The sequence below is a fragment of the Chiloscyllium plagiosum genome, unplaced genomic scaffold (assembly GCF_037043375.1).
Source record: "Chiloscyllium plagiosum isolate Xiang-an unplaced genomic scaffold, Cpla_swu_hap1 HiC_scaffold_51, whole genome shotgun sequence".
Lineage (NCBI taxonomy): Eukaryota > Metazoa > Chordata > Chondrichthyes > Orectolobiformes > Hemiscylliidae > Chiloscyllium > Chiloscyllium plagiosum.
In genome coordinates, this window is record NW_028270189.1 from 35,531,766 (window position 1) to 35,549,074 (window position 17,309).

The following is a 17,309-nucleotide window of genomic DNA, read 5'->3' on the forward strand; positions in this document are numbered from 1 at the left end:
GCCCTAAGCCTGACCCTCACCGCCGTCCACCCAGCACCCCCTGCTGGATCCTCACCGCCATCTGCACACCACCCTCAGCCTGATCCTCACCGCCGTGTGCACACCGCTCCTAGCCTGACCCTTACCGCCCTCCAACACCGCCCGCAGCCTCACCCTCACTGCCGTCCACACACCACCCACAGCCTGACACTCACTGCCCCCAGACTGACTCTCACCGCCCCCCAACACCGCCCCCAGCCTCACCCCCACTGCCATACACACACCACCCACAGCCTGACGCTCACCTTACCCACCTGACCCTCACCGCCGTCCACATACCGCCCCCATCCTGACACACACTGCCGTCCACACACCGGCCCCACCTGACCCTCACCGTTGTCCACACACTGGCCCCACCCTGACCCTGAATGCCGTCCACACACTGCCCCCAGCCGGACCATCACCGCAGACCACACACTACTTCCAGCCTGACTCTCACTGCTGCCCACACACCGCCACAAACCTGACCCTCACTGCCGTTCACATACCGCCCCCAGCCGAACACTCACCATCATCCTCACACCGTCCTCAGCCTGAGCCCCAGCGCCGTCCACTCAGTGCCCCTAGCCTGACCCTCACCGCCGAACAGCGCCCCCAGCCTTACTCTCACCGGTGCCCATACACTGCTCCCAGCCTGACCCTGACCGCTGTCCACCCACAGCCACCAGCCTGAACCTCACCGCTGCCGACACACCGCCCCCAGATTGACCCTCAGTGCTCTCAAACACCGCCCCCAGCCTAACCCTCACTGCCGTCCACACACCGCCCCCATACTGCCACACATCGCCATCCACACACCGCCCCCAGACTGACCCTCACTGCTGTCAAACACCGCCCCAAGCCTAAACCTCACTGCCGTCCACACACCGCCTCCACACTACCACACACCGCCATCCAAACACCGCCCCCAGCCTGACCTTCACCGGCGTTCAATGTCACCCCCAGCCTGACCCTCACTGTCAACCACACACTGCCACCAGCTTCACCCCGACCGCCGTCCACACACCACCTCCAGCCTGACCCACACCACCGTCCACTCAATGCGCCCAGCCTGACCCTCACCACCATCGAACTCCGCCACTAGCCTGAACCTCACCGCTGCCCACACACTGGCCCCTCCCTGACCCTGAATGCCGTCCACACACTGCCCCCAGCCGGACCATCACCGCAGACTACACACTGCCCCCAGCCTAACTCTCACCGCTGCCCACAAACTACTTCCAGCCTGACTCTCACTGCTGCCCACACACCGCCACAAACCTGACCCTCACTGCCGTTCAACTTCGCCACCAGCCTGACCCTCACTGCCGTTCACATACCGCCCCCAGTCGAACACACACCATCATCCTCACACCGTCCTCAGCCTGAGCCTCACCGCTGTCCACTCAGTGCCCCCAGCCTGACCCTCACCGCTGTGAAACACTACCCCAGTCTCACCGTCACCGCTGTCCACAAACCGCACCCAGCCTGACCCTCACTACAGTCTACACACCGCCACCAACCTGACCCTCACCACAGTCCACAAACCGCCCACTGCCTGACCCTCAATACAGTCCTCATACCACCACCAGCCTGATCCTCACCACCGTCCAAACACAGCCCGCTGCCTGAACCTCACTGCTGCTGACACACCGCCTGCAGTCTGACCCTCACTGCTGTCAAACACCGCCAGCAGCCTAAACCTCACTGCCATCCACACACCGCCCCCAGCCTGACCTTCACCGATGTTCAACGTCACCCCCAGCCTGAGCCTCACCGTCATCCACACACCTCCCTCAGCCTGTCCCCCACCGCCGTCCACTCAATGCCCCCAGCCTGACCCTCACTGCCGTCCACTCAGTGCCCCCTACCTGACCCTCACCGCCGTCGAACACCGCCCAGCCTAACTCTCACCAGTGCCCACACACCGCTCCCAGCCTGACCCTGACCGCCGTCCACCCACAGCCCCCAGCCTGAACCTCACCGCTGCTGACACAGCACCCCCAGTCTGACCCTCACTGCTCTCAAACACCGCCCCCAGCCTAACCCTCACTGCCGTTCATACACCGCCCCATACTACCACACACCACTATCCACACACCGCCCCCAGCCTGACCTTCACCGGCGTTCAATGTCACCACCAGCCTGACCCTCACTGTCATCCACACACTGCCCCCAACTTGACCCCGACCGCCGTCCACACAACGCCTCCAGCCTGACCCACACCACCATCGAACACCGCCCGTAGCCTGAACCTCCCCGCTGCCCACACATCGCCCAAAGCCTGACCCTCACTGCTGTGAAACACCACCCCAGCCTAACCGTGACTGCTGCCCCTAAATCGTTCCCAGCCTGACCCTCACTACAATCCTCACACGGCCCCCCAGCCTGGACCTCACTGCAGTCCACACACCACCACCAGCCTGACCATCACCACAGTCCACACACGGCCCCCCAGCCTGACCCTCACTGCCGTTCGATCAGTGCCCCCAGCCTGACCCTCACCGCCGTCGAACACCGTACCCAGCCTAACTCTCACCGGTGCCCACACACTGCTCCCAGCCTGATCCTCACCACCGTCCATCCACAGCCCCCAGCCAGAACCTCACCGCTGCTGACATATTGCCCCCAGACTGACCCTCACTGCTGTCAAAAACCGCCCGCAGCCTAAACCTCATTGCCATCCACCCACTGCCCCCAGCCCACCACAAAGCGCAATCCACACACCGCCCTCAGCCTGACCTTCACCGATGTTCAACGTCACCCCCAGACTGACCCTCACTACAGTCATCACACCAACACCAGCCTGACCCTCACCACAGTCCACACACGGCCCCCCCAGCCTGAACCTCACTGCAGTCCACACACCGCCACCAGACTGACCCTCACCGCTGTGAAACACTACCCCAGCCTAACCATCACCGCTGCCCACAAACCGCTCCCAGCCTGATCCTCATCACCGTCCAACCACAGCACCCAGCCGGAACCTCATGGCAGTGTGTCACGGTGCTGACACACCGCCCCCAGTCTGACCCTCACTGCTGTCAAACACCACCCGCAGCCTAAACCTCACTGCCATCCACACACCGCCCCCAGCCTGACCTTCACCGATGTTCAACGTCAACCCCAGCTTGACCCTCACCGTCATCCGCACACCACCCACAGCCTGACACACACTGCCGTCCACACATTGCCCCCACCTGACCCTCACCGCCATTCAATCATCGCCCCAGCCAAACCCTCACCGCCGTCCACACACCGCCCGCAGCGTGACCATCACCGCCGTCCACACACCGCCCGCAGCCTGGCCCTCACCGCCGTCCACACTCCATCCTCAGCCTGACCTTCTCCACCATCGAACACTGCCCCCAGCCTGACCCTCATCGCCGTCCAACACCGAACCCAGCCTGACTCTCACTGCCGACCAACACCGCCCCCAGACTGACCCTAACCGCTGACCAACACTGCCCGCAGCCTGACCCTCACTGCCATCCACACACCGCCCACAGCCTGAACCTTCCTGTCATTTACACACCGCCCGCAGCCTGATCCTCACTGCCGGCCACACAACATGCACAGCCTGACCCTCACCGCTGTCCACACACTGCCCTCAGCCTGACGCTCACCGCTAACCACACACTGCCCTGAGCCTGGCCCTTACCACCATCCACGCACCGACCCCATCCTGACCCTCACGACTGTCGATACACCGCCATCCTGACACTCACTGCCGTCCACACATCGCCCACACCTGACCCTCACTGCCGTCCACACACCGCCCCTACCTGACCCTCACCGCTGTCCACACACTGCCCCCACCTTGACCCTGACTGCCATCCACACACTGCCCCCAGCCGTACTATCCCCGCAGTCCACACACCGCCCCCAGCCTAACTCTCACCGCTGCCCACAAACCACTTCCAGCCTGACTCTCACTGCTGCCCACACACCGCCCCAAACTTCGCCACCAGCCTGACCCTCACTGCCGTCCACACACCGCCCCCAGCCGAACACACACCATCACCCACACACCGCCCTCAGCCTGTTCCCCACCGCCGTCCACTCAATGCCCCCAGCCTGACCCTCACTGGCGTCCACTCAGTGCCACCAGCCTGACCCTCACCGCCGTCGAACACCGCCCAGCCTAACTCTCACCAGTGCCCACACACCGCTCCCAGTCTGGACCTGACCGCCGTCCACCCACAGCCCCCAGCCTGAACCTCACCGCTGCTGACACACCACCCTCAGACTGACCCTCACTGCTCTCAAACGCCGCCGCCAGCCTAACCCTCACTGCCGTCCACACACTGCCGCATACTACCACACACCACTATCCACACACCACCCCCAGCCTGATCTTTACCGGCGTTGAATGTCACCCCCACCTGACCCTCACTGTCATCCACACACTGCCCTCAGCCTGACCCTCAAGTCTGTCCACACACCACCCCCAGCGTGACGCTCACTGCCGTCCACTCACAGCCCCCAGCTTGAGCCTCACCGCTGTCGATACACCGCACCCACCTGACCCTCACCGCCATCCAATCATCGTCCCAGCCTAACCCTCACCGCCATCCACACACCGCCCGCAGCGTGACCGTCACCGCCGTCCACACACCGCCCGCAGCCTGGCCCTCACCGCCGTCCACACTCCATCCTCAGCCTGACTTTCTCCACCATCGAACACTGCCCCCAGCCTGACCCTCATCGCCGTCCAACACCGAACCCAGCCTGACTCTCACTGCCGTCCAGCACCACCCCTAGACTGACCCTAACCGCTGTCCAACACTGCCCGCAGTCTGACCCTCACTGCCATCCACACACCGCCCACAGCCTGAACCTTCCTGTCATTCACACACCGCCCGCAGCCTGATCCTCACTGCCGGCCACACAACACGCACAGCCTGACCCTCACCGCCGTCCACACACTGCCCTCAGCCTGACACTCACCGCTGTCCACACACTGCCCTGAGCCTGGCCCTTACCACCATCCATGCTCCGACCCCATCCTGACCCTCACGACTGTCGATACACCGCCATCCTGACCCTCACCGCCATCCACTCATCGCCCAGCCTGACCCTCACTGCCGTCCACACAGCCCATAGCCTGACCCTCGTCACTGTCCACACACTGCCCTCAGGCTGACACTCACTGCCGTCCACACATCGCCCCCACCTGACCCTCACCGCTGTGCACACACTGCCCCCACCCTGACCCTGACTGCCATCCACACACTGCCCCCAGCCGGACTATCACCGCAGTCCACACACCGCCCCCAGCCTAACTCTCACCGCTGCCCACAAACCACTTCCAGCCTGACTCTCACTGCTGCCCACACACCGCCCCAAACTTCGCCACCAGCCTGACCCTCACTGCCGTCCACACACCGCCCCCAGCCGAACACACACCATCACCCACACACCGCCCTCAGCCTGTCCCCCACCGCCGTCCACTCAATGCCCCCAGCCTGACCCTCACTGCCGTCCACTGAGTACCCCCAGCCTGACCCTCACCGCCGTCGAACACTGCCCAGCCTAACTCTCACCAGTGCCCACACACCGCTCCCAGCCTGAACCTGACCGCCGTCCACCCACAGTCCCCAGCCTGAACCTCACCGCTGCTGACACACCACCCTCAGACTGACCCTCACTGCTCTCAAACGCCGCCCCCAGCCTAACCCTCACTGCCGTCCACACACTGCCCCATACTACCACACACCACTATCCACACACCGACCCCAGCCTGACCATCACTGTCATCCACACACTGCCCTCAGCCTGACCCTCAATTCTGTCCACACACGACCCCCAGCGTGACGCTCACTGCCATCCACTCATCGCCCCCAGCTTGAGCCTCACCGCTGTCGATACACCGCCCCCACCTGACCCTCACCGCCATCCAATCATCGCCCCAGCCTAACCCTCACCGCCGTCCACACACCGCCCGCAGCGTGACCATCACCGCCGTCCACACACCGCCCGCAGCCTGGCCCTCACGGCCGTCCACACTCCATCCTCAGCCTGACCTTCTCCACCATCGAACACTGCCCCCAGCCTGACCCTCAATGCCTTCCATTACTGCACCCGGCCTGACTCTCACCACCGTCCAACACCGCCCCCAGCCTGACTCTCACTGCCGTCCACACACCGCCCCCGCCTGACCCTAACCGCCATCCAACACGCCCGCAGCCTGACCCTCACCACCGTTCAAATTGCCCACAGCCTGACCCTCACCGCCGTCCAAACACCAGCCTCAGCCTGAACCTCACTGCCATCCACACATGGTCCCGAGCCAGAAACTCATTGCCATTCAACACTGCCCCCAACCTGACCCTCACTGCTGTTCAAAATTGCCGCCACCCTGAACCTCACCGCCGTCCACAAACACCATCCCGCAGCGTGACCCTCACTGTTGTTCAACTTCACCCCAAGCCTGATGCTCACCACAATCGACACACTGCTCCCAGCCTGACCCTCTCCGCCGTCCACATACCACCCCCAGCCTGACACACACTGTCCTCAACACATCACCCCCAACTGAACCTCACCGCCGTCCACATACCACCCCCGTCCTGACACACAGTGCCGTCCACACACCGCCTCCAGCCTGATCCACACCACCGTCCACTCAATGGCCCCAGCCTGACCCTCACCACCGTCGAACACCGCCCCAGCCTGAACCTCACCGCTGCCCACACACCATCCACAGCCTGACCCCCACCGCTGTCAAACACCGCCCCAGTCTTACCGTCACCGCTGCCCACAAACCGCTCCCAGCCTGACACTCACCACAGTCCACACACCGCAACCAGCCTGGCCCCCACCACAGTCCACAAACCGCCCCTAGCCTGACCCTCACTACAGTCCATACACCACCACCAGCCTGACCCTCACCACAGTCCACGCACCGCTCCCCAGCCTGAACATCATTGCAGTCAACACACCGCCACCAGCCTGAACCTCAGCGCCATCCAAGACTGCCCCCAGCCTGACCGTCACTGTCGTCCACGCACTGCCTGTCTGCGATCCACACACTGCCCCGAGCCTGACACTCACCACAGCCCACAAACCGCCCCCAGCCTAACCCTCACCGCGGTTCAATACCACCCCCAGCCTGACTCACACTGCCCCCATGCACTCTTCCCAGCCTGACCCTCACCACCATCCACACACCGCCCTAAGCCTGACACTCACCACAGCCCACAAATCGCCCCGAGCCTAACCCTCACCGCGGTTCAATACCTCCCCCAGCCTGACTCACACTGCCCCCATGCACTCTTTCCAGCCTGACCCTCGCCACCATCCACACACCGCCCTAAGCCTGACCCTCACCGCCGTCCGCCCAGCACCCCCTGCTGGATCCTCACCGCCATCTGCACACCACCCTCAGCCTGATCCTCACCGCCGTGTGCACACCGCTCCTAGCCTGACCCTTACCGCCCTCCAACACCGCCCGCAGCCTCACCCTCACTGCCATACACACACCACCCACAGCCTGACCCTCACCTCACCCACCTGACCCTCACTGCCATCCACATACCGCCCCCATCGTGACACACACTGCCGTCCAAACACCGGCCCCACCTGACCCTCACCGCCGTCCACATACTGCCCCCATCCTGACACACACTGCCGTCCAAACACCGGCCCCACCTGACCCTCACCGTTGTCCACACACTGGCCCCACCCTGACCCTGACTGCCGCCCACACACTGCCCCCTGCCGGACCATCACCGCAGACCACACAACGCCCCCGTCCTAACTCTCACCGCTGCCCACAAACTACTTCCAGCCTGACTCTTACTGCTGCCCACACACCGCCCGAAACCTGACCCTCACTGCCGTTCAACTTCGCCAGCAGCCTGACCCTCACTGCCGTTCACACACCGCCCCCAGCCGAACACACACCATCATCCACACACCGACCCTCAGCCTGAGCCCCACCGCCGTCCACTCAGTGCCCCCAGCCTGACCCTCACTGTCGTCCACACACCGCCCTCAGCCTGACTCCCACCTCCGTCCACTCAGTGCCCCCAGCCTTACTCTCACCGGTGCCCACACACCGCTCCCAGCCTGACCCTGACTGCTGTCCACCCACAGCCCCCAGCCTGAACCTCACCGCTGCCGACACACCGCCCCCAGACTGACCCTCACTGCTCTCAAACACCGCCCCAAGCCTAACCCTCACTGCCGTCCACACACCGCCTCCATACTACCACACACCGCCATCCACACACCGCCCCCAGCCTGACCTTCACCGGCGTTCAATGTCACCCCCAGCCTGACCCTCACTGTCAACGACACACTGCCCCCAGCTTCACCCCGACTGCCATCCACACACCACCTCCAACCTGACCCACAGCACCGTCCACTCAATGCCTCCAGCCTGACCCTCACCACCATCGAACACCGCCACGAGCCTGAACCGCATGGCTGCCCACACACCGCCCACAGCCTGACCTTCACCGCTGTGAAACACTATCCCAGCCTAACCGTCAGCGCCGCCCACAAGCCGTACCCAGCCTGACCCTCACTACAGTCCACACACCACAACCAACCTGACCCTCACCACAGTCCACAAACCGCCCCCAGCCTGACCCTCACTACAGTCCTTACACTACCACGAGCCTGACCCTCACCACAGTCCACACACGGCCCCCGCCAGCCTGAACCTCACTGCAGTCCACACACCGCCACCAGACTGACCCTCACTGCTGTGAAACACTACCCCAGCCTAACCGTCACCGCTGCCCACAAACCGCACCAAGCCTGACCCTCACTACAGTCCACACACCACCACCAACCTGACCCTTACCACAGTCCACAAACCGCCCCCAGCCTGACCCTCACTACAGTCCTCACACCACCACCAACCTGACCCTCACCACAGTCCACACACGGCCCCCACAGCCTGAACCTCACTGCAGTCCACACACCGCAACCAGACTGACCCTCAGCGACGTCCAACACTGCCCCCAACCTGACCCTGAATGCCGTCCACTCAGTGCCCCCAGTCTTACCCTCACCGCCGTTGAACACCGTACCCAGCCTAACTCTCACCAGTGCCCACACACCGCTCCCATCCTGATCCTCACCTCCATCCAACCACAGCCCCCAGCCTGTACCACACTGCTGCTGACACACCACCACCAGACTGACCCTCACTGCTGTCAAACATCGCCAGCAGCCTAAACCTCACTGCCATCCACACACCCCCCCACAGCCTGACCTTCACCGATGTTCAACGTCACATCAACAGCCTGACCCTCACCGTCATCCACATACCACCCACAGCCTGACATACACTGCCATCCAAACACCGCCCCCACCTGAACCTCACTGCCGTCCACACACCGCCCCTACCTGACCCTCACCGCAGTGCACAGACCGCCCCAGCCTAACTCTCACCGCTGCCCACAAACCACTTCAAGCCTGACTCTCACTACTGCCCACACACCGCCCCAAACTTCGCCACTAGCCTGACCCTCTCCGCCATCAACACACCATCCCCAACCTGAACCTCACCGCTGCCAACACACTGTCCCCAACATCACCCTCACTGTCGTTCAACACTGCCCCCAGCCTGACACATTCTGCCATCCACAACCCGCCCCCAGCCTGACCCTCACCACCGTCGACACATTGCCCCAAGCCTGACCCTCTCTGCCATCCACACACCGTCCCCATCCTGACCCTCTTCGCCATACATATACCACCCCCAGCCTGACTCGCACATCCATTCAACACCGCCCCCTGCCTGACCCACACTGCTGACCACATCCCGCCCCCATCCTGACCCACACTGCCGTCCACACACCGCCGCAACCTGACACCCTCCGCTGTCCAACACCGCCCCTAGCCTGACCCGCACGGCCGTCCACACCTTGCCCCCAGCCTGACCTTCATCGCCATCCAACACCTTCCTCAGCCTGACCCAAACCACCGTTCACACACACTGCCCTCAGCCTGACCCTCACCAATATCCACACACCACCTCCACCTAACCCTCACCGCCGTACACACACCACCTCCAGCCTGACCCTCACCGTTATCAACACACTGCCTACAGCCTGACCCTCAATGCCTTCCATTACTGCCCCCGGCCTGACACACACCGCCGTCCAACAACGCACCCAGCCTGAACCTCACTGCCGTCCACACATTGACCCCAGCCTGACTCTCACTGCCGTCCACACACCGCCCCCTGCCTGACCCTAACCGCCATCCAACACGCCCGCAGCCTGACCCTCACCACCGTTCACATTGCCCACAGCCTGACCCTCACCGCCGTCCAAACACCAGCCTCAGCCTGAACCTCACTGCCATCCACACACGGTCCCGAGCCAGAAACTCATTGCCATTAACACAGCCCCCAACCTGACCCTCAATGCTGTTCAACATCGCCCCCACCCTGAACCTCACCACCGTCCACAAACACTATCCCGCAGCCTGACCCTCACTGCTGTTCAACTTCACCCCAAGCCTGATGCTCACCACCGTCGACACTCTGCTCCCAGCCTGACCCTCTCCGCCGTCCACATACCACCCCCAGCCTGACACACACTGTCCTCAACACATCATCCCAAACTGACCCTCACCGCCGTCCACATACCGCCCCCGTCCTGACACACACTGCTGTCCACACACCGCCTCCAGCCTCATCCACACCACCGTCCACTCAATGCCCCCAGCCTGACCTTCACCACCGTCGAACACCGCCACAGCCTGAACCTCACCGCTGCCCACATACCACCCACAGCCTGACCCTCACCACTGTCAAACACTGCCCCAGCCTTACCGTCACCGCTGCCCTCAAACCGCTCCCAGCCTGACCCTCACCACAGTCCTCCAACCACCACCAGCCTGACCCTCACCACAGTCCACAAACCGCCCCCAGCCTGACCCTCACTGCAGTCCATGCACCACCACCAGCCTGACCCTCACCACAGTCCACGCACCGCCCCCGAGCGTGAACCTCAGCGCCATCCAAGACTGTGCCCAGCCTGATCATCACTGCCGTCCACACACCACCAAACGCCTGTCTGCCATCCACAAACTGCCCTGAGCCTGACACTCACCACAGCCCACAAACCGCCCCCAGCCTAACCCTCACCGCGGTTCAGTACCACCCCCAGCCTGACACACACTGCCCCCATGCACTGTTCACAGCCTGACCCTCACCGCCATCCACACACCGCCCTAAGCCTGACCCTCACTGCCGTCCGCCCAGCACCCCCTGCTGGACCCTCACCGCCATCTGTACACCACCCTCAGCCTAATTCTCACCGCCGTCCGCACACCACTCCTTGCCTGATCCTTACCGCCCTCCAACACCGCCCGCAGCCTCACCCTCACTGCTGTCCACACACCACCCTCAGCCTGACCCTCACTGCCCCCAGACTGACTCTCACCGCCCCCCAACAACGCCCTCAGCCTCACCCTCACTGCTATACACACACCACCCACAGCCTGACGCTCACCTCACCCACCAGACCCTCACTGCCGTCCACATACCGCCCCCATCCTGACACACACTGCCGTCCACATACCGGCACCGCCTGACCCTCACTGTTGTCCACACACTGGCCCACCCTGACCCTGAATGCCGTCCACACACCGCCCCCATCCTGACCCTAAACACCATCCAACACGTCCGCAGCCTGACCCTCACCACCGTCGAACACCGCTCCAGCCTGAACCTCACCGCTGCCCACATACCACGCACAGCCTGACCCTCACCGCTGTCAAACACCGCCCCAGCCTTACCGTCACCGCTGCCCACAAACCGCTCCCAGCGTGACCCTCACCACAGTCCACACACTGCCACAAGCCTGACCCTCACCACAGCCCACAAACCGCCCCCAGCCTGACCCTCACTGCAGTCCATACACCACCACCAGCCTGACCCTCACCATAGTCCACGCACCGCCCCCGAGCCTGAACCTCATTGCCGTCAACACACCGCCACCAGCCTGAACCTCAGCGCCATCCAAGACTGCGCCCAGCCTGATCATCACTGCCGTCCACACACCACCAAACGCCTGTCTGCCATCCACAAACTGGCCTGAGCCTGACACTCACCACACCCTCACCGCGGTTCAATACCACCCCCAGCCTGACACACTGCCCCCATGCACTGTTCACAGCCTGACTCTCACCGCCATCCACACACCGCCCTAAGCCTGACCCTCACCGCCGTCCGCCCAGCACCCCCTGCTGGATCCTCACCGCCATCTGCACACCACCCTCAGCCTGATCCTCACCGCCGTGTGCACACCGCTCCTAGCCTGACCCTTACCGCCCTCCAACACCGCCCGCAGCCTCACCCTCACTGCCGTCCACACACCACCCACAGCCTGACCCTCACTGCCCCAGACTGACTCTCACCGCCCCCCAACACCGCCCCCAGGCTCACCCCCACTGCCATACACACACCACCCACAGCCTGACGCTCACCTCACCCACCTGACCCTCACCGCCGTCCACATACCGCCCCCATCTTGACACACACTGCCGTCCACACACCGGCCCCACCTGACCCTCACCGTTGTCCACACACTGGCCCCACCCTGACCCTGAATGCCGTCCACACACTGCCCCCAGCCGGACCATCACCGCAGACCACACACTACTTCCAGCCTGATTCTCACTGCTGCCCACACACCGCCACAAACCTGACCCACACTGCCGTTCACATACCGCCCCCAGCCGAACACTCACCATCATCCTCACACCGTCCTCAGCCTGAGCCCCAGCGCCGTCCACTCAGTGCCCCTAGCCTGACCCTCACCGCCGAACAGCGCCCCCAGCCTTACTCTCACCGGTGCCCATACACTGCTCCCAGCCTGACCCTGACCGCTGTCCACCCACAGCCACCAGCCTGAACCTCACCGCTGCCGACACACCGCCCCCAGATTGACCCTCACTGCTCTCAAACACCGCCCCCAGCCTAACCCTCACTGCCGTCCACACACCGCCCCCATACTGCCACACACCGCCATCCACACACCGCCCCCAGACTGACCCTCACTGCTGTCAAACACCGCCCCAAGCCTAAACCTCACTGCCGTCCACACACCGCATCCATACTACCACACACCGCCATCCAAACACCGCCCCCAGCCTGACCTTCACCGGCGTTCAATGTCACCCCCAGCCTGACCCTCACTGTCAACCACACACTGCCACCAGCTTCACCCCGACCGCCATCCACACACCACCTCCAGCCTGACCCACACCACCGTCCACTCAATGCGCCAAGCCTGACCCTCACCACCATCGAACTCCGCCACTAGCCTGAACCTCACCGCTGCCCACACACTGGCCCCTCCCTGACCCTGAATGCCGTCCACACACTGCCCCCAGCCGGACCATCACTGCAGACCACACACTGCCCACAGCCTAACTCTCATCGCTGCCCACAAATTACTTCCAGCCTGACTCTCACTGCTGCCCACACACCGCCACAAACCTGACCCTCACTGCCGTTCAACTTCGCCACCAGCCTGACCCTCACTGCCGTTCACATACCGCCCCCAGTCGAACAAACACCATCATCCTCACACCGTCCTCAGCCTGAGCCTCACCGCTGTCCACTCAGTGCCCCCAGCCTGACCCTCACCGCTGTGAAACACTACCCCAGTCTCACCGTCACCGCTGCCCACAAACCGCACCCAGCCTGACCCTCACTACAGTCCACACACCGCCACCAACCTGACCCTCACCACAGTCCACAAACCGCCCACTGCCTGACCCTCACTACAGTCATCACCCCACCACCAGCCTGATCCTCACCACCGTCCAAACACAGCCCGCTGCCTGAACCTCACTGCTGCTGACACACCGCCTGCAGTCTGACCCTCACTGCTGTCAAACACCGCCAGCAGCCTAAACCTTACTGCCATCCACACACCGCCCCCAGCCTGACCTTCACCGATGTTCAACGTCACCCCCAGCCTGAGCCTCACCGTCATCCACACACCTCCCTCAGCCTGTCCCCCACCGCCGTCCACTCAATGCCCCCAGCCTGACCCTCACTGCCGTCCACTCAGTGCCCCCTACCTGACCCTCACCGCCGTCGAACACCGCCCAGCCTAACTCTCACCAGTGCCCACACACCGCTCCCAGCCTGACCCTGACTGCCGTCCACCCACAGCCCCCAGCCTGAACCTCACTGCTGCTGACACAGCACCCCCAGTCTGACCCTCACTGCTCTCAAACACCGCCCCCAGCCTAACCCTCACTGCCGTTCATACACCGCCCCATACTACCACACACCACTATCCACACACCGCCCCCAGCCTGACCTTCACCGGAGTTCAATGTCACCACCAGCCTGACCCTCACTGTCATCCACACACTGCCCCCAGTTTGACCCCGACCGCCGTCCACACAACGCCTCCAGCCTGACCCACACCACCATCGAACACCGCCCGTAGCCTGAACCTCCCCGCTGCCTACACATCACCCAAAGCCTGACCCTCACTGCTGTGAAACACCATCCCAGCCTAACCGTGACTGCTGCCCCTAAATCGCTCCCAGCCTGACCCCCACTACAATCCTCACACGGCCCCCCAGCCTGGACCTCACTGCAGTCCACACACCACCACCAGCCTGACCATCACCACTGTTCACACACGGCCCCCCAGCCTGACCCTCACTGCCGTTCGATCAGTGCCCCCAGCCTGACCCTCACCGCCGTCGAACACCGTACCCAGCCTAACTCTCACCGGTGCCCACACACTGCTCCCAGCCTGATCCTCACCACCGTCCATCCACAACCCCCAGCCAGAACCTCACCGCTGCTGACATATTGACCCCAGACTGACCCTCACTGCTGTCAAAAACCGCCCGCAGCCTAAACCTCATTGCCATCCACCCACTGCCCCCAGCCCACCACAAAGCGCAATCCACACACCGCCCTCAGCCTGACCTTCACCGATGTTCAACGTCACCCCCAGACTGACCCTCACTACAGTCATCACACCAACACCAACCTGACCCTCACCACAGTCCATACACGGCCCCCCCAGCCTGAACCTCACTGCAGTCCACACACCGCCACCAGACTGACCCTCACCGCTGTGAAACACTACCCCAGCCTAACCATCACCGCTGCCCACAAACCGCTCCCAGCCTGATCCTCACCACCGTCCAACCACAGCACCCAGCCGGAACCTCACTGCTGCTGACACACCGCCCCCAGTCTGACCCTCACTGCTGTCAAACACCACCCGCAGCCTAAACCTCACCGCCATCTATACACTGCCCCCAGCCTGACCTTCACCGATGTTCAACGTCACCCCCAGCTTGACCCTCACCGTCATCCGCACACCACCCACAGCCTGACACACACTGCCGTCCACACATCGCCCCCACCTGACCCTCACCGCCATCCAATCATCGCCCCAGCCTAACCCTCACCGCCGTCCACACACCGCCCGCAGCGTGACCATCACCGCCGTCCACACACCGCCCGCAGCCTGGCCCTCACCGCCGTCCACACTCCATCCTCAGCCTGACCTTCTCCACCATCGAACACTGCCCCCAGCCTGACCCTCATCGCCGTCCAACACCGAACCCAGCCTGACTCTCACTGCCGACCAACACCGCCCCCAGACTGACCCTAACCGCTGTCCAACACTGCCCGCAGCCTGACCCTCACTGCCATCCACACACCTCCCAGAGCCTGAACCTTCCTGTCATTCACACACCGTCCGCAGCCTGTTCGTCACTGCCGGCCACACAACATGCACAGCCTGTCCCTCACCGCCGTCCACACACTGCCCTCAGCCTGACGCTCACCGCTGTCCACACACTGCCCTGAGCCTGGCCCTTACCACCATCCACGCACCGATCCCAGCCTGACCCTCACGACTGTCGATACACCGCCATCCTGACCCTCACCGCCATCCACTCATCGCCCCAGCCTGACCCTCACTGCCGTCCACACAGCCCATAGCCTGACCCTCGTCACTGTCCACACACTGCCCTCAGGCTGACACTCACTGCCGTCCACACATCGCCCCCACCTGACCCTCACTGCCGTCCACACACCGCCCCTACCTGACCCTCACCGCTGTCCACACACTGCCCCCACCCTGACCCTGACTGCCATCCACACACTGCCCCCAGCCGTACTATCACCGCAGTCCACACACCGCCCCCAGCCTAACTCTCACCGCTGCCCACAAACCACTTCCAGCCTGACTCTCACTGCTGCCCACACACCGCCCCAAACTTCGCCACCAGCATGACCCTCATTGCCGTCCACACACCGCCCCCAGCCGAACACACACCATCACCCACACACCGCCCTCAGCCTGTCCCCCACCGCCATCCACTCAATGCCCCCAGCCTGACCCTCACTGCCGTCCACTCAGTGCCACCAGCCTGACCCTCACCGCCGTCGAACACCGCCCAGCCTAACTCTCACCAGTGCCCACACACCGCTCCCAGCCTGAACCTCACCGCTGCTGACACACCACCCTCAGACTGACCCTCACTGCTCTCAAACGCCGCCCCCAGCCTAACCCTCACTGCCGTCCACACACTGCCCCATACTACCACACACCACTATCCACACACCGACCCCAGCCTGATCTTTACCGGCGTTGAATGTCACCCCCAGCCTGACCCTCACTGTCATCCACACACTGCCCTCAGCCTGACCCTCAATTCTGTCCACACACCACCCCCAGCGTGACGCTCACTGCCATCCACTTATCGCCCCCAGCTTGAGCCTCACCGCTGTCGATACACCGCCCCCACCTGACCCTCACCGCCATCCAATCATCGCCCCAGCCTAACCCTCACCGCCGTCCACACACCGCCCGCAGCGTGACCATCACCACCGTCCACACACCGCCCGCAGCCTGGCCCTCACCGCCGTCCACACTCCATCCTCAGCCTGACCTTCTCCACCATCGAACACTGCCCCCAGCCTGACCCTCATCGCCGTCCAACACCGAACCCAGCCTGACTCTCACTGCCGTCCAACACCGTCCCCAGACTGACCCTAACCGCTGGCCAACACTGCCCGCAGACTGACCCTCACTGCCATCCACACACCGCCCACAGCCTGAACCTTCCTGTCATTCACACACCGCCCGCAGCCTGATCCTCACTGCCGGCCACACAACACGCACAGCCTGACCCTCACCGCGGTCCACACACTGCCCTCAGCCTGACACTCACCGCTGTCCACACACTGCCCTGAGCCTGGCCCTTACCACCATCCACGCACCGACCCCAGCCTGACCCTCACGACTGTCGATACACCGCCATCCTGA